Source organism: Theropithecus gelada, chromosome 2 (genome assembly GCF_003255815.1).
Source record: "Theropithecus gelada isolate Dixy chromosome 2, Tgel_1.0, whole genome shotgun sequence".
NCBI lineage: Eukaryota > Metazoa > Chordata > Mammalia > Primates > Cercopithecidae > Theropithecus > Theropithecus gelada.
Window position 1 is genome coordinate 136,338,161 of NC_037669.1, and position 17,742 is coordinate 136,355,902.

The 17,742-nt window shown below is 42.2% G+C and overlaps 1 protein-coding gene across 3 annotated transcripts in view; it reads left to right on the forward strand.

Annotated features, from left to right (window-relative positions):
• Positions 1-3,956: 3,956 nt before the first annotated feature.
• Positions 3,957-17,742, forward strand: part of PLCH1 (phospholipase C eta 1) — a 256,547-nt gene continuing 242,761 nt past the window's right edge. For 2 of the 3 annotated variants that reach the window (XM_025375499.1, XM_025375498.1), the window contains exon 1: positions 3,968-4,217. The gene's annotated coding sequence lies outside the window, so the exon portion shown is untranslated. Of the gene's footprint in view, positions 4,218-17,742 lie in introns of all 3 variants that reach the window. The other variant, XM_025375496.1, reaches the window with a different exon arrangement.

The window sequence follows — 17,742 nt, forward strand, 5'->3', positions numbered from 1 at the left end:
ATACTGAGAAAAGCAGAGAGAGGGAAATAGTAGGAGAAAAGGTGAAAGTGTGAGAGTGACAAAAATTGCTTGCTTTGCCAAACATTAGTCATGCTTCTGAGCCTTCTCCTGGGCCCATATATGCATTTTCTTGTAAAACTCAGTTTTAGTAAGGAGTTCTGCTAAGTCAGTTTAGCAAGAACCCCCAGTCTCCATATCTGATCACCCTCAATAGATCCTTCATCCTCCACTGTCCCCCAGGTCATGTCTGATCACCCTGGCCTGTGTTCAGCAAGAATCCAGTTAGGTCGGTTTAGCTGGAGTCCCTCATATCCCTGATGTTTCCTCTTAGTGATTTGTCATCCAGCAACCCCATCTGCTCTTTGTCTATAACTTCCCAGCTGCCTATGCTGTATTCCCAGCTGCCTATGAGCTCCGTGCAGTAGTCCCTGTGTCGATTTCAGTGGCCTTCCTCACCATGCTTTAACATTGAATAATTTTTTCTTTAACAAGAGAAATGCTGATTCTGAATTGCTAGACTCCCATCGTTTCTGAAGTCCTTATCCTTCCCCCGTCGTAAAGTGGGAGTCAATACATCAGCTTTTTACTCAAGCTGGTTTGATAAGGGGTTTTGTTATTTGTACCTAAAGGCCGTGACCAATTCATAGAGTAGGGCCATAAAGACAGGTACTACGCTCTACTTCAGGAGTGCTATCTATATTCCAGCTAAGACTAACCACCTAGAGCAGTGCCTGGCACATGGCAAGTACTGAAGAAATATGTGTTGAAAGAGGAATGCCTCCTTCTTGATAAGCTTTTTTTGGTCAATGGTTTTCTTAACTTGGTGCATTGATTAAAATACGGAATATTTATCTCCTTTCCTCTCTTGCTCATGGATATAACTCAAGATGGTTGCTGTTTAAATTTGAACACCTTAAATACGTGGCTCTTTTTGCAACTGGAAGCGCAATTTTTGTGCAGCTAGAAAAATCTTTTTCCAACACAGAAATTTCCAGTGCAGTTTTCTAAGAAACCCCCTGCGATATGCAGCGCAGTGGGCTCACCACAAGGCACATCAATCATTTTACCGTGTATCAGGCACCTCTTCCAGGATTTTCTGTGATCCTGGTGTCAGTGCACATTCTGTATCAAGGCAGAGATGATATGTAGAAATCTGGCAGCTATTTAGAAGGGAGGCTGGGCCGCGGCGTGCCAGTATAATTAATGAGAGTCATCACTCAGGAAATGAGGAGGGTGGGGGTTGGGAAGGATGCCTTTCGCCATTCAATGGCATTTAAGAAAAATTGATGCTTTCTTAGCACTTTTAATGCTGGGAGGACATTAAGTCAAAGGATCACAGCAAAGGATTTTTTGTAACTACTGTACAGATGGATGTCCCTGTGCTTGAAGAGGCAGAGCTAATTCAACCCCAGACTTTTCAGCCAGGCGGATTTCAACCTTGTATTGAGCTACCAGCAGGAGTTCTTTATACTTGGAAAAGTGGTAAATCCTTACTAAAAGATCATAGCTTGCATGACCAAGAGATCATCTAGAAAAGGTACTTTATTACCATGTAGGATGTTTGTCTTACCTGCCCAAAGAAGTTTTAATGTAGGTCTCATTTTCTCCAGTTCCCCTTTAACCAGTGAAAGAGGAGGGCATTATTTGTTTTGTTTTTCTATTTATTCTTCGGTAACCATGGAAGAGTTTGTGTAACCTAGAGAGGCTGCTTATTACCCACTTTCTAATCCCTGTGTTATTATTCCATACTCTGATTGTCACAAGCAGGAAAAATAGTTCTGTCCTGCTTCTAAAAACTTAGCAATGTAACAAATTTTCTTGTTTTTAGTGATGTTCTCCAATTAATTAATTAATTGTTTTAGTGATTTTTCTCTGATAAATAATGTTAAAAAGACTTGGAGAGAAAAGCTACATTAAAAGATTATGGATGTATAAATATCGTAAACATTTAAGAACATGCATAATTATGATTCATATCAACTTCAGAATTATTACCTTTGGAAAGGGGTGGGGGTAACGAGTCAGGAGTTGGGGTTTAGCTGTATCTGTAATACTTTATTTAAAAAAGAAGGGGTTGGGGGAGCAGGAGTATTACATGGTGTATGTCCTGTTTTTGGTAGGTTTGAGATACCACACAATTAAAAAATTTGAAAGTTTACAAAATTATGGGAGTTGATTAAAACTATCAAAATAAAGTGCATAGCAAACAAGTGCTCTTATTAGAAACTTTGTGTCTGAGTTTATTTCAACATGTGCATCTGCATTTTTTCAGACTCAAGAAAGACAAACACCGGACGTTAGGGGGTGAACTGCTGCTGTTGAGGGATTATCTTGGTGGTTTTTTTTTTGTTTTTTTTTTGTTTTTTTTTGGCTTTTCTATTCACCGTGGAGATTACCAGCAAAACAAATCTCCAACAAGCATGTTTACAAAATAAAAAGCAGTTTGGAGGCAGAGGGTTAATGACTTAATTTCTTATAAATTGAGGCTTATGTATGGGCATGTAAAAAAAACAAAAACAAAAGTAAATTTGGGGAGGTTTCTTTCTATAGAGGCAAAGAACGTTTTACCTATATTTTTTTCCAAATTGATTTCTTCCTGGTACTATTGGGAGGAAGAAATTCAAGTGGGTATTCTGGTGGCTTTTTTCTTTTTTCTAAGAGTCTAGGATTGTTTTCAGGATAAAGTTTCTTCTTGCCCATGGTGCTTTGCTGTGACATTGTAATTGCCTCTGTTGAATTGAATAATACAAATGGGTTGTTTCTATGGTATCGGCTAAGTGGGATGAAAAGGTGAAACCCTAGATCTTGTGCTGAGAGGTCACAGTGCTACCACCCTCCACACTAACTGTCTGTCAAAGCGGACAGGCAGCCAAGGCCCAGAGCTCCAATCTCAGGCACTCATTTGTAATTTACTCATTTGTAACTTCCTGGGCAAATTCACGCATGAAAAAAGAAAATGACTTTAGTTTATGTTGTCACTAAGCCCAGAAAATCCCTGCCAACCCCATGCTGCCAGCTTTCCTAGGACATTCTTATTGGAGGATTATTTTAAACTGAAAGGTGAGTGAAGAGCTGCGTCCCCACTCGTTCCCAGCCAGGCTTTGAACTAACAATAGGGCAGGTTGAATGAAGGCTGATAAATGTAAATCCTGGAATCCAGAAGCCGGATCACACTGCGGCAGTCTAGACCAGTGGAGGTTCCCGCATCCGCCCCTAGCTGGTCACTCATCCTGTCAGTGCGTTCAGTAGATTTCATCGTTTCATCTACACTTGAGTGCCTGCTCTGTGCAAGCTTTCCTCTGCCACCGCCGTCTTCTTACTCCCGGCAGGTTGCCCGCTTGAGTCAACCAGCTACTAAACGGATCTAAGTGAGTAAGTGTCCTGTTAATGCCAAGGAGTAGCATTTCCAAATGAAGAGACTGGGAATAAATAAAAGCAAAGTGTTATCATCTACACTCTCAATTTTAGTTGCACTTCACTCAAAGTGGATCTCTTTAATTTGCAGCATTGACAGATGCTATGTTCTTAGAATTTTTTTTTTTTTTTTAAAGGAGGTAAGACGGGCATTTCAGAACACCTTTTACTTTGGTGCAAGTTGCACGCAGTTCCCATTCCCTGCCCCTTCACCTCCAACTTTGTTTCTCCAACTCCTTTACCCGCCCACCACCGAGGCCCTCCAGCTACAGCCCCAAACTGAGTATCAAGGGGTTACCCTGGGTTTGGAAACTTTTGAAACTTGCAGGGGGTGGGGGGTAGGTAAAAGGACTTCATTGCCAATGCTTCTGGCCCTTGCCAAGCGGGGAGCCCCGCAGAAGAGTGTAAGCCAAGGATTCCAGGTGCAGCCCTGGGGTTCCGTACACCTATCCCGCCCGGGCCAGCGGAGGCAGCGGGCGCTCCAGTCCGCTCTTCCCAACTCCAGTTCCTGATTTCCTCGGAAGCTGCGGGGCCGAGAGGGAGTGGGGCTCCTGTGTGAGTGTGAGGATTTGAATGAGAAAGCAGGTTGTGGCGGCGGCACCCTGCTCTTCCCCGCTCTTCTGGGGCTTCTGCTGGCTAGTGGGGAGAAGTGCTCTTCTAGGGGGGCTTTTCTGGCCCTTGGCAGGGCTTTGGAGTTGGAGTCACAGGGGCCAATAACTCATCACCCCAGCACTTCGGAGGTGGCTCCCTGTGCCACGGACTCCGAGGAGTCCTTCATCTACTGAACACTCAAAGCTGAGGAGGTCAGTGCTTTCGGGGGAAGAGGAGGGGGGCGCGGGAGAGAAGAGGGTGTGCAGGAAAAAGAGGACTGGTACGCCAGTCCGATGAGCGAGTGAGCAGGTGGCCCGAGTTCCTCTTTCGGCAGCCACAGCCTGGACACGCCTCTTTAGGACTGTGTGAGTGCTGTGCGTGGGGATCCTCCAACCCCCCGTGCGGGGAACTGGCCACGGCTGCTCTTAGGGGTCCCATAATTCAGAAGGATGTGGGGGTGTATGTGTGTCCGCTAAAGAATGTAACTCTCGGGTCCCTTGCGGTGGTGGTGGGTGGCATTTCGTCTGGTGGAACGTCCAGCATCGTTGCAGGATGCTTCACCCTCATGCGGGGTCCCGGGATCCTCTCTCTGATCGCCAGACGCAGCCAGGAGAGCAGGTCCGCGTTTCCCAGCAAGGAAAGTGCAGCGTCGGTTACACTTGGGGAGTCTCACAGCTTTTCCTGCGACCGGTGACCCTGCTCAGGACCCTCTTAGAGAAGACTAGGTGTGCTCAGCGCGAGGAGGATATACTCCATTGCCCTTTCCTGGGAAGAACGAGGAGCGCCCGAGCGGCGCGGGGTGGTGGAGGCAAACCCCTGCCCACGGCGGCGCGCTCTGCGCCTGCGCGGCGTTTCCTTGGCGACTGAGCAGTGGGTCCGAGACGCCACCCCGCGCGCCCCTAAGCCCAGTTCCCTGTTGAGCATCTGCGACGTCCTCTCCCCTCCTTCCTGAGGCGTTTTCTATTTGTTTCCGTCTGCGAATCAATTTGTGATCACATTATGACGTTGAGAGTTCAGCATTAAAGCAATAACCAACTTAAAAAAAAAAACAAAACAAAAACCAACTTTTCCCTTCCCTTGTTACCATTTTGATCACGGACAGAAGAAAATGGTGAGAGATTAGTTATTAGGGCAGCAACTGAAATCCCCCTCTATCCCGAAAAGTGGAGACGAATAAAACATTTACTTCCTGGTAAGGAGTTAAAAAATTCAGTAAAGTGATTGTTCTCGAGCGTTACAAGGACAAATCTGTGCCTCCTAACCCAAGTGAAGAGCAGGGCTTGTACAACCCAGCAGCACCCATGTCGTGTTTATTGGCATGTTTATGACAAGGAGATGCGCTGCGAAAGGGACCAGAGTATAATGCCAATGAAAAGAAACAAAGACTTTCCCAGAAGAGGCGGTTGTTTTTTTCAGTTGCCTCAGCGTTTTGGTCACCTTTGGGGTTAAAATCTTCTGCAGAGAATGCTTCAAGAAGCCTTAACAGAAGCCAGTTTTCTCAAGCTGTCTGTTGAGAGTAATTTTCTTTTTCTTTTTTTCTTTTTTGAGACAGAGTCTGGCTCTCTCGCCCAGGCTGGAGTGCAGTGCAACCTCGGCTCACTGCAACCTCCGCCTCCTGGGTTCAAGCGATTCTCCTGCCTCAGCTTCCCGAATAGCTGGGATTACAGGCATGCACCACCATGCCCAGCTAATTTTTGTATTTTTAGTAGAGACGGGGTTTCACCACATTGGCCAGGCTGGTCTTGAACTCCTGACCTCAGGTGATCCACCCACTTCGTCCTCCCAAAAGTGCTGGGATTACAGGCGTGAGCCACTGTGCCCGGAAGACAAGAATAATTTTTAGTTTCATAAAACTGTGAATCTTGACAGCCCTCTCCCCTCTTTTAAATCCCATTTGTTTACATACAGCCTAGCATTTGGCAAAAGTACACATCTTAAGGGGGTATGTAGAAGGAGCGGTAGCTTCTTGCTTATCTTTCTTAAACTGCATCAATATTTGCAGTATGGTTGGTACCTAGTTGCTATTAAACATTGGTTAGAATTAATATAACTGCTAATACAAATTTAAAATGGAGTTAACTCTTCTTGGCATAAAGTGTGGCATAAAATACCTTGGGTGAAGTAATACGTGAGTACTGTCTTGCTACATACCAGTTTCAAGCAATTTGTTTTCAAGAATAGCAAGTGTTTATTTGTGGTAGATGTTTTAAGATAATATACTCTCACCATTAGCAAATGAAATCAATGTACCGCTTTTCAAATGATTGGCGAGTAACATGCTGTTAAAGTTCTCTCCCATCTCATTTGTCATAAATGCTTAACATTGTGCAATCCATCTAGCTTAAATGTTTAAAAATAAGTCCAACTGAGTTTCTCCCCTTTTCTCTTGTTTAGAAAAATAGAAAAACTCTTCATTTTCAGGTTCAGATACTTTGTGACCCTATGTGGTGGCTTGTAACTGGCTCCAGTTCCCTAATTCTCAGTGACATGTGTTTTTGCTGGTTCCAGGAGGTAAACTGCAGTTTTAACAGATCATGGGATAATGAGACTGGGAGTACCTGGGGGAGGCAGGGGAGAGGCAATGGGAAGGAGACAAAGAGAGGGAAGATTGATGGGCAGAGTGAGGATTTATAGTGGCACCAGATTCGTAATAAAATCTGTTTAAAGTTATTGCTTCCGTTTGATATATTTTCCCACATCATCAACTTCAATTAAATTTATTTTTAAAATCAGTCTTCCAGATAAAGGGATAGTATTATAAACACAGAATATGATAAAAGTGCTTCTTGTTAGGGTGCCATAATGTAAAACACTGAGAAAATTCTTAATGAAATGTTTTTTACTTAATTTATTCATGTAGTCAACAAATGTTTATTGAGAACGTGTTATATATAAGGCAAGATGAATAAATCCAGATTTCTGTTCTGAATGAACTAAGAGCTGTGAGTCCTGAAATAATTCTAACACCACTTCAGATGTTCAGGGTAAAGATACTACCTTTGGTACTCTTAAGGAGAATGATTGATTTGGTGCTAATCACTCAGACTTGCAGATTCAGAAGCAAAAGCTGAAACTTTGAGTAATTTAGATAAGGCTCTATATCTAGGATAGGAAGCATTATGTGCACCTATTTGCTTACATTTTTGTAGTACAAACTCTACTCTAAAACTTGTACTCTTGGCAAGTGCAGCACTTAGTTCAGAAGAAACAGAAACCCTGTAATTCTCAAGTTTCTTAGATGAAGATAAGGTGAATGATTCAGTAATCCTTTGTTCTGGCTCTGTGTTTCATGACATAATGAACCTTCTGCAGCTCCCTTCTAAGAATGTTGGTCTGCATGCCCGAAGGATCATAACTATTTTTCCCTGAACAAAACAAACAAACAAAAAAACCAAAAAACAAAAAATGAGAGGGGATATAAAATTATGATAGAAGGATAAAAGGAATACAATAGAGTATTAAACATTTTAACTTTTGAGATGGAATAATTTCTAGGCATTTTTAGTGAATTTAGACTCTTGAAATCCATTACAGCCATGACAAAATCCTGGTATAATGTTGACCAGGGTTGACAAACATTTCCTCTTGTCATTCCTAGGACATAGACGGTTAGGGAGACTCTCGTCTTTCCTTCACCACCTCGTGAGTCTAAAAGCAATGATAAACCCAGGGAAGCTTGCTGAAGAGCATCCTCCATTTGGTTATTGCTCTTTGTCTAGGAAAATCAGACTCAGCTGTGAATTGTGGACCAAGTGGTGCAGAACTCATTACTTTGAACAATGCCTCCTCGGCCTGGGAAGCATGTTCCCTCTTCTCCGTAGCAGGGGCTTATTCCAGGCTGGCTTTGGTCACAAGGAAAATCATTTAGACACAGTTCAGTGGACACTCACTCACATCTCTTTGACACCCGTGACCATTTTTGTTTAAGGAGAAATTCAGTACTGCTGTGGTAGGGTGTGCCAAATTAGAAGTGCCTTTTAAGAAGCCTGTGAAGAAGTTTACACAGCTTTATTTTATTATCATCAAGGTCTCTGTCTTCTGTGCTTCGTAGTGGAAGAGGGCAGGATGGATGCAGAAGGGACAACCAAGAGAATTTGGATAGCTAAGTTTAAAATGTTCTTACCAGCTCTGCATTTTAGTGGCACTAACCTAAGTGCCTATGCCTTATTATAGTCATTAAATTACAGAGCAGAAAAAGATAAATCTACCATATTTATCGTATACATCTGGAAACCAGGGCCCAAAGTTGCTAAATGATTTTCTTAAAGTGACACAACTAATAAATGGCAGAACGGAGATGACAACGCAGAGTTACTGATTTCTAATGATCTTGTTGTTTTCAGGAAATCTAGGGAGGGCAGACAGATATTGAATCCTTGCTTTATTTTTTAAAAACCATTTTTAATTTTAAAGATGAGGTCTCACTATGTTGCTCAGGCTAGTTTTGAACTCCTGGGCTCAAGTGATCCTCCCTCCTTGGCCTCCCAAGGTGCTGGGATTATAGTTGTGAACCACTGCTCCTGACCTCGAATCCTTGCCCTAGATTTGCTATTTCCAACTATATGAAACTGCTATAGTTGTAAATATAAAGTGGTCAAGCATCAGCAATGTCATATGATTTAACCTAATATTGTTGAGTAGAATTAACAGTGGTTACCTTTTTTTTATTTTGAGATGGAGTCTCTCTGTCACCCAGGCTGGAGTATAGTGGGGCAATCTTGGCTCACTGCAACCTCTACCTTCTGGGTTCAAGCGATTCTCCTGCCTCAGCCTCCAGAGTAACTGGGATTACAGGTGCGTGCCACCGTGCCTGGCTAATTTTTATGTTTTTAGTAGAGATGGGGTTTCACCATGTTGGCCAGGCTGGTCTTGAACTCCTGACCTCAGAGTGATTCGCCTGCCTTGGCCTCCCAAAGTGCTGGGATTACAGGCCTGAGTCACCGTGCCCGGCCAACAGTGGTTACCTTCTGACGATATCTTTTTATAATCATGTGTGTATCATGAGAGCACATATGGTACACATACTACGTACAAATGCAAAAAAGCCCTTTTTCAGTTAGTATCTATTTTGGTCTGAGGAATTTTGGCATGATTGGGATTTACGATAAGGGGGATAGCTTTTCTGGTTATTTGTTGTTCTGTAAATATCTTACAGGGTTCTGGAAGAAAAGGAGGAAATGAACATTAACGTATTCCTAACATGTGATGGCACTTCCTTTATGTCTTTTTATAATTCAAAATAATCAAGAGAGGCAGGAATTCTCATCCTATGTTACTGATGAGCTTCAGACAGGTTAGTTTCTTGCCTAAGATGGAACATGGGACAGACGAACATGGAACAGACTTGGAATTTAAACCTGTTACCACTCAGGAATGCAGTGGTAATAGGCGGGAAATTTGTGACAAACACTGGGTTATTTTTATTTTCCAATTCACCATTTATGCAAAGTACAGACAGGTATAGTTTCTGATAAGCTGTCTGGCCAGTAAAGAAACTGCATTCCCTACGTGGAGTTTAGGAGGTTGTAAATTCAAGTCTGGTTCCAGAAAACATTCACGGCTTTGTTTATAAACGATGTTGGCTGTGTTTTTGGAAGTGGTGTTTAGGTTCTGTTCTGTAGAGTTTTTCCACATCGAAGTGCTCACTTACCACTTCTGGATTGTTGCCATCTTGTGGTGGGTCTAAGAGGATCCCTCATGATTTTAATATGTGCTTTCTGACATCCTAAGATTTAGATATTGGTTTTATCTAGATGTTGCCTGATTATTTTTCTTGAGGTAGTATTGATAGATTGACTGCTAGAGTGGACCGGGTAGTGTTTTGTAATGTTTTTCAAACTGGAGATCAGAATTGCCTTGGACAGTTGCTGAAAATGTCTTAAGTTATTCCAGAAGCTGGAGTTTTGGTGCTCCTAAAACTGCTGTGGTACTGGGAAATTGCAACTGGCTTGTACTGAGCTGGTTTTAGATTTGCAGTATTTTTGAGCTGGTTTACACACAAAGAAACTGGGCTCAGGAATGTCATCATTCACACAGTCAGTTGGTGGCTGAGTTGCGATGGATACCTAAGTCATCTAAGTCTAGCATTCTTTTATTTTTGTATATTTTTTTGAGACAGGGTCTCGCTCTGTCACCAGTGGGATCTTGATTCACTGCAGCCTCTACCTCCAGGGCTCAAGAGGTCCTTCCCCCTCAGCCTCCCGAGTAGCTGGGACTATGGGCGTGTGCCACCATGCTCTGCTAGTTTTCTTTTTTTTTTTTGAGGCGGAGCCTCGCTCTGTCGCCCAGGCTGGAGTGCAGTGGCGCGATCTTGGCTCGCTGCAACGTGCGCCTCCTGGTTTCAAGTGATTCTCGTGCCCCAGCCTCCTGAGTAGCTGGCATTACAGGGCCCGCCAGCACGCCCATCTAATTTTTTGTATTTTTAGTAAAGACGGGGTTTCACCATGTTAGCCAGGCTGGTCTTGATCTCCTGACCTCGTGATCCGCCTGCCTCGACCTCCCACAGTGCTGGGATTGCAGGCATGAGCCACTGCGCCCGGCCCCGCTCTGCTAATTTTTAGAAGAAATTTTGTAGAGACAGGGTCTCACTATATTGCCAGGTTGGTCTCGAACTCCTGCGCTCAAGCAATCCTCCCACCTCTACCTCCCAAAGTGTTGAGACTACAGGCATGAGCCACTACTCCTGGCAGTCTAGCATTCTTAATAGTGCACCACACCTTAAAAAGCACACCCTTCTTCTGAGTCTTCTTTCTTCCCTAGTACCTGATTCCAGGCTAGAAGAAAAGGCTGAGGGCTTCAAAAAAGCGGGTGCTGGACTCTCTCTTGGAATTCAGCCTCTGCCTCAGACACTACACGGGTCCCTGGAGGGCTCTCTTGGTTTTGATCTTTAGTTGTTTTCTGTAGCTTATTCTCCAAGCAGCCTCTTTTCTCTGTGGCTGGTTCTTTTGCACTAAACAAGAGACTTACAAACTTGCCTTACCAGGTCTAGCCTTACCAGGTCAATTGCCACTGGATGTCAGAGGGATCTAGTTTAGTGCCAGCGTTAGTGAGTTACTGATTAACTGATCCAAGGCACTCAAGGTTTCTCTTTCATCTGTCTTCACTTCCTTGTTGCTAGTCCACAAGAACCAAACATTTGAATTCAACTTCCCGCTTTCCTCTTCTCTCCCTCTTCCATTAAGTTGAAGAGGCTTCTGGACCTTAGATCTCCATGGAGTGCTAATAAAACTTCTGCAAAATTATTCCTGCTGGGAACTTGGAAGATCTATACAGGTTTTTCAGGTCAGAATCCTGGACCAGAAATTCAGTGAGTTGATTTGCTATAAAATCATATGCAATTTAGTTCTCTAGACATCCTATTTCTTTTTGCCAAATAGCTCTTTCTTATCTTTGAGTTATATAGGAGGTATTGAAAATTTATTTTTTAAAGAAGAGATTGCTTCATAGAACAGTAATGTGTTAATATAAGGAGTTAGGGTTATGTGACGATCCTCTGATTTTTAAATTTATATTTGAGGGGGGAACCACCTTTTCTTTTACCCGTACATAATATCTCTAGGAGGGCAGGGCATGGTGGCTCATGCTTGTAATCCCAGCACTTTGGGAGGCCGAGGTGGGAGGATTGCTTGAACCCAGGAGGTTGATGTTGCAGTGAGCTGTGATCCTGCCACTGCACTGCAGCCTGGGTGAGAGATTGAGACCCTGTCTCAACAAAGAAAAAAGAAAAAAATCTCCAGAAGGATACAGAAGAATTAAGAAGTTGATTACTAAGGGACAGAAGTCAGAGGTAAACTAGTCACTGTATACTCTTTTTTTTTGAGACAGGGTCTTGCTCTGTTGCCCAGGCTGGAGTGCAGTGGGGTGATCTTGGCTCGCTGCAATCTCTGCTTTCCGGATTCATGCGATTCTCCTGCCTCAGCCTCCGGAGTAACTGGGACTACAGGCGTGGGCCACCACGCCCGGCTAATTTCTTTTGTATTTTAGTAGAGACGTGGTTTCACCGTGTTGCCCAGGCTGGTCTCGAACACCTGAGCTCAGGCAATCCACCCGCTTCGGCCTCCCAAAGTGCTGAGGTTACAGGCGTCAGCCACAGCGCCCGGCCCGTATACTCTTTTGTGCCTTTTTAATTTTGAAGCTTTCAACTTAATAAATAAAGTGAAAGAAAAAAAAAAGAAAAAGAAAAAGAGAATACATGGGTTTCAATCATAAATGAATAAATAAATGACTGTCTCTTAGCTCCTAACTGATAGAAATAGGAGACTAGGAAGCAATTTTAAAGAAAAGAAAAGCAATTATCTGTCTTACTTTCTTCATAAGCCTCATTGCATTCTATAATTTTTAAACCTAGTGTTCTCTAAGGTCTTCTGGATTTCGATAACAGGACGGGAGAGGTTTTGCAATTTTAATAGTTTTCTTTCCTCTCATAAAGCATCACTATTGGCTGCAACCTGGCTCAGGGGACCAATGGGAATCAGACTCGTCTGACTCCTGAGCAGCTGAACCTATCTTTTGCATGCAGTGTGTTTATGGAGTGAAGGCTGGAAAGTTTCTTTTTCTTATTTTTTTGCCGATTGCTTTTGTTCCCCAAAGAGAAATCATTGTAGTGTGATTATTCCTGAATTTTCCTGAGCCTTATCTGAATGTTAATGTCACAGGAATCTTTTCTTCTTAAATGGAAAAAGAGAAAAGGCTTGTACACAAATGTTCTACTCTAAACCACATATTTTCTTCTTTTAAATAGGTTTTGGATTGAAAGTATTTTTCTATTTACTGGGCAAATCATTAAAATGCAGTCTTGGAAAAGAGAGAACATAAACTGTTTACTAACTTCTTTTTCTTTTGTCAAAAGAGAGAAATGTGAAATCTGTTATTTAGTGTCCAAATTTCAGTCAAAAGCAAAAACCCAAATCAGGACCAATTCCCAACATATTTGTTGAAAAGTCCTCACTTCCAATCTGGTGAACTAAATGAAAGGTATACATTTTCTCACAGGATTCTTCTCATTGGTATATTCATTTTATTCTTTGGGAAAGAATAACTGGATAGATATTATATTCTCAGATTACACATTTTAAAAGCTTGCAATTTAGGGAAAAATTCCCCTCACATCTCTGTTCCTCAGCCAGGTTTTCCTCCCATAGAAAACAGTGTTATTAGTTTCTTGTGTATTTTTCCAGACGTAAAATATCTATATATACACATATGCAAATACATGTTTTTGCTTTTTCTTCCTTCTAAAAATCAAACGGTAGTGTACCATGTGCATGATTTTGCATTTTGCATTTTTTGGTAGCATATTTTGTGTGTCATATATCAGCATATAAGAGCTTCCTTATTTAAACAATTTATTTTCTTTGACAAATAAAAATTGTATACATGTTTTGAAATATGATACCTTGCAGAATGGCTAAATTGAGCTAATTTATGTGTGTAATACCTCACATACTTTTTTTTTTTGCTGTAAGAACACTGAAAATCTACCCTTATCAATTTTTTTTTTTTTTTTTTTTGAGACGGAGTCTAGCTCTGTTGCCCAGGCTGGAGTGCAGTGGTGTGATCTTAGCTCACTGCAACCTTCGCCTCCTGGGTTCAAGTGATTCTCCTGCCTCAGTCTCCCAAGTAGCTGGGATTACAGGTGTCCACCACCATGCCCAGCTAACTTTTGTATGTTTAGTTTTGTATGTTTTGTATGTTTAGAGATGGGGTTTCACTATGTTGGCCAGGCTGGTCTCGAACTCCTGACTTCAGGTGATCCGCCTGCCTCGGCCTCCCAAAGTGTTGAGATTACAGGCGTGAGCCACTGCACCGGGTTCCTTATCAATTTTTTAAGAATAAAATACATTGTTATTAATGATAGTCATCACGTTGTACAATAGACTCTTGAACTTGTTTCCCCTATCTAACCAAAATCTTGTATCCTTTTACCAACATCTTCCCTACCCTGTCACCCAGTCACATCCCAGTCCCTGGTAACTACCATTCTACTCTTTCCTTCTGTGACTTCAACCTTTTTAGATTTTACATATGAGATCATGTGGTATTTGTCTTTCTGTGTCCAACTTACTTCATTTAACATAATGTCCTCCAGTTTCATCCATGTTGCAAATGATAGGATTTCCTTCTTTTTAAAGGGTGAATAGAATTCTATTGTGTATGTATACCATATTTTCTTTATCCCTTCATCTACTGATGGACACTTAGGTCAGACTCCATAACTTGGCTATTCTGAACAATGCTGTAGTGAACATGTGAGTGTAGATAATTCTTTGACATACTGATTTCATTTTCTTTGGATACATACCCAGTAGTGAAATTGCTAGATCATATAGTAGTTCTATTTTTAATTTTTTAAAATTTAATTTAATTTTATTTTATTTTATTTTTATTCATTTATTTATTTATTTTTTGAGACGGAGTCTCGCTGTGTCTCCCAGGCTGGAGTGCAGTGGCGTGATCTCGGCTCACTGCAAGCTCCGCCTCCCGGGTTCACGCCATTCTCCCGCCTCAGCCTCCCAAGTAGCTGAGACTACAGGCGCCCGCCACCACGCCCGGCTGGTTTTTTGTATTTTTAGTAGAGACAGGGTTTCACCATGTTAGCCAGGATAGTCTCGATCTCCTGACCTCGTGATCCACCCGCCTCGGCCTCCCAAAGTGCTGGGATTACAGGCTTGAGCCACCGCGCCCAGCCTAATTTAATTTTATTTTGAGACAGGGTCTCACTCTGTTGCCCATTCTGGAGTACAATGGCATGATCATGGCTCACTGTAGTCTTGACTTCTCAGGCTCAAGCAATCCTCCCACCTCAGCCTCCTGAGTAGCTGGGACTACAGGCACATGCTGTTATGACTGTTTATTTTTATTTTTAATAGAGACCAGGTCTCACTATGTTGCCTGGGCTGTTCTTGAACTCCTGGGCTCAAGTGATCCTCCCACCTTGGCCTCCCAAAGTGTTGGGATTACAAGCATGAGACACTGTGTCTTGCCTATTTTTGATTTTCTGAGGAACCTCCATGCTGTATTAATTTACATTCTCACCAGTAGTGCACAAGGATTTCCTTTTCTCCATATCCTTGCCAGCACTTACTTTTTGTCTTTTTGATAATAGCCATTCTAACTGACATGAAGTGATATCTCATTGTGATTTTAATTTGCACTTTCCTGATGACTAGTGATGTTGAGCATATATATATATATACACACACACACACACACACACATACACACATACCTGTTGACCATTTGTATGTTGTCTTTTTTTTATTATACTTTAAGTTCTAGGGTATATGTGCACAGTGTGCAGGTTTGTTACATATGTATACATGTGCCATGTTGGTGTCCTGCACCCGTTAATTCGTCATTTACATTAGGTATATCTCCTAATGCTATCCCTTCCCCCTACCCCCTACCCCCAACCCATGACAGGCCCCAGTGTGTGATGCTCCCCTTCCTGTGTCCAGGTGTTCATTGTTCAATTCCCGCCTACGAGTAGGAACATGCGGTGTTTGGTTTTTTGTCCTTGCGATAGTTTGCTAAGAATGATGGTTTCCACCTTCATCCATGTACCTACAAAGGACATGAACTCATCTTTTTTTAATGGCTGCATAGTATTCCATGGTGTATATGTGCCACATTTTCTTAATCTGGTCTATCACTGATGGACATTTGGGTTGATTCCAAGTCTTTGCTATTGTGAATAGTGCCGCAATAAACATACGTGTGCATGTGTCTTTATAGCAGCATGATTTATAATCCTTTGGGTGTATACCCAGAAATGGGATGGCTGGGTCAAATGGTATTTCTGGTTCTAGATCCTTGAGGAATTGCCACACTGTCTTCCACAATGGTTGAACTAGTTTACAGTCCCACCAACAGTGTAAAAGTGTTCCTATTTCTCCACATCCTCTCCAGCACCTGTTGTTTCCTGACTTTTTAATGATGGTTTTGATTTGCATTTCTCTGATGGCCAGTGATGATGAGCATTTTTTCATGTGTCTGTTGGCTGCATAAATGTCTTCTTTTGAGAAGTGTCTGTTCATATCCTTTGCCCATTTTTTGATGGGTTTTTTTCATTTTTTCTTGTAAATTTGTTTGAGTTCTTTGTAGACTCTGGATATTAGCCCTTTGTCAGATGAGTGGATTGCAAAAATTTTCTCCCATTCGGTAGGTTGCCTGTTCACTCTGATGGTAGTTTCTTTTGCTGTGCAGAAACTCTTTAGTTTAATTACATCCCATTTGTCAATTTTGGCTTTTGTTGCCGTTGCTTTTGGTGTTTTAGACATGAAGTCCTTGCCCATGCCTATGTCCTGAATGGTATTGCCTAGGTTTTCTTCTAGGGTTTTTATGGTTTTAGGTCTAACATTTAAGTCTTTAATCCATCTTGAATTAGTTTTCATATAAGGTGTAAGGAAGTGATCCAGTTTCAGCTTTCTACATATGGCTAGCTAGTTTTCCCAGCACCACTTATTAAATAGGGAATCCTTTCCCCATTTCTTGTTTTTGTCAGGTTTGTCAAAGATCAGATGGTTGTAGATGTGTGGTGTTATTTCTGAGGCCTCTGTTCTGTTCCATTGGTCTATATCTCTGTTTTGGTATCAGTACTCTGCTGTTTTGGTTATTGTAGCCTTGTAGTATAGTTTGAAGTCAGGTAGCGTGATGCCTCCAGCTTTGTTCTTTTGACTTAGGATTGACTTGGCAATGCGGGCTCTTTTTTGGTTCCATATGAACTTTAAAGTAGTTTTTTCCAATTCTGTGAAGAAAGTCATTGGTAGCTTGATGGGGATGGCATTGAATCTATAAGTTACCTTGGGCAGTATGGCCATTTTCACAATATTGATTCTTCCTATCCATGAGTATGGAATGTTCTTCCATTTGTTTGTGTTCTCTTTTATTTCATTGAGCAGCGGTTTGTAGTTCTCCTTGAAGAGGTCCTTCACATCCCTTGTAAGTTGGATTCCTAGGTATTTTATTGGAAGCAATTGTGAATGGGAGTTCACTCATGATTTGGCTCTCTGTTTGTCTGTTATTGGTGTTTAAGAATACTTGTGATTTTTGCACATTGATTTTGTATCCTGAGACTTTGTTGAAGTTGCTTATCAGCTTAAGGAGATTTTGGGCTGAGATGATGGGGTTTTCTAAATATACAATCATGTCATCTACAAACAGGGACAATTTGACTTCCTCTTTTCCTAATTGAATACCCTTTATTTCTTTCTCCTGCCTGATTGCCCTAGCCAGAACTTCCAACACTATGTTTAATAGGAGTGGTGAGAGAGGGCATCTGTGACAGGGTATCTCTTTGTCACCCATGCTGGATAGAGTGCAGTGGCACAATCTTGGCTCATTGAAGCCTTAACTTCAAGTGATAAGTGATCCTCCCACCTCAGCCCTCCAAGTAGCTGGGACTATAGGTGCATGCCACCATGCTTGGCTAATTTTTGTATTTTTTGTAGAGATGGGGTTTTGCCATGTTGACCAGGCTGCTGTCAAACTCCTGAATTCAAGTTACATGGCTGCCTTGACTTTCTAAAGTGCTAGGATTACAGACATTAGCCACACCACCTGGCTGCCCTGACTATTCTTGATGTTTGTTGCTGTGGGCTGGTGCCTGTGCTTTTGAAGAAGTAGGGATTTATTCCAGTCTTTGCAGACTGACTTTGTGTGGGAAAGCCTTTTATCAGTCAGCCCTTCCAGAGATTCTGGGCAGGCCATCTGGTGTGCTGTGTGGGTGGTCTTGCTGTT